The sequence below is a fragment of the Sinocyclocheilus grahami genome, unplaced genomic scaffold, assembly GCF_001515645.1.
Source record: "Sinocyclocheilus grahami isolate Dianchi unplaced genomic scaffold, SAMN03320097.WGS_v1.1 scaffold467.1, whole genome shotgun sequence".
In the NCBI taxonomy this organism is placed as follows: Eukaryota; Metazoa; Chordata; class Actinopteri; order Cypriniformes; family Cyprinidae; genus Sinocyclocheilus; species Sinocyclocheilus grahami.
The window spans coordinates 693,262-694,003 of record NW_015505646.1 but is presented as its reverse complement, the minus strand read 5'-3'; the positions used below and the strand labels follow the sequence as shown (position 1 = coordinate 694,003).

The window sequence follows — 742 nt, the reverse complement described above, 5'->3', positions numbered from 1 at the left end:
ACGATACACTACGAGTCAACAGTTTTTGAACAGTAAGATTTTAAATGTTTTTTAAAGAAGTCTCTTCTGTTCACCAAGCCTGCATTTATTTGATCCAAAGTACAGCAAAACAGTGACATTTTGAAATATTTTTACTAGGCTATTTAAAATAACTGTTTTCTATTTGAATATATTTTAAAATGTAATTTATTGTGATTTCAAAGCTAAATATTTAGCATCATTACTCCAGTCACACGATCCTTCAGAAATCATTCTAATATTCTGATTTGCTGCTCAAGGAACATTTATTATTATTATTATGTTGAAAACAGCTGAGTAGAATTTTTTCAGGTTTCTTTGATGAATAGAAAGTCCAGAAGAACCGCATTTATCTGAAATAGAAATATTTTGTAACATTATAAATGTCTTTATCATCACTTTTGATCAATTTAAAGCATTCTTGCTAAATAAAAGTGTTGATTTCTATAATGTATTTTCCAAAAAATACAAATTATACTGACTCTAAGCTTTTGAATGGTACAGTGTATAATGTTACAAAAGCTTTTTATTTCACATAAATACTGATCTTTGGATCATTCTATTCATCAAAGAATCCTGAAAAAATGTACTCAACTGTTTTAAATATTGATAATAATAAAAATAATAATTAAAAAAGGTTTATTGAGCAGCAAATCAGCATATTAGAATGATTTCTGAAGGATGTGACACTGAAGACTGGAGTAATGATGCTGAAAATTCAGCT

General features: G+C 27.1%; 1 protein-coding gene across 1 annotated transcript in view; it reads left to right on the top strand.

Annotated features, from left to right (window-relative positions):
• The window catches only part of sh3glb1b (SH3-domain GRB2-like endophilin B1b), a 17,843-nt gene that overhangs the window by 8,712 nt on the left and 8,389 nt on the right, over nucleotides 1–742 (top strand). The gene's annotated exons all lie outside the window — the stretch shown is intronic.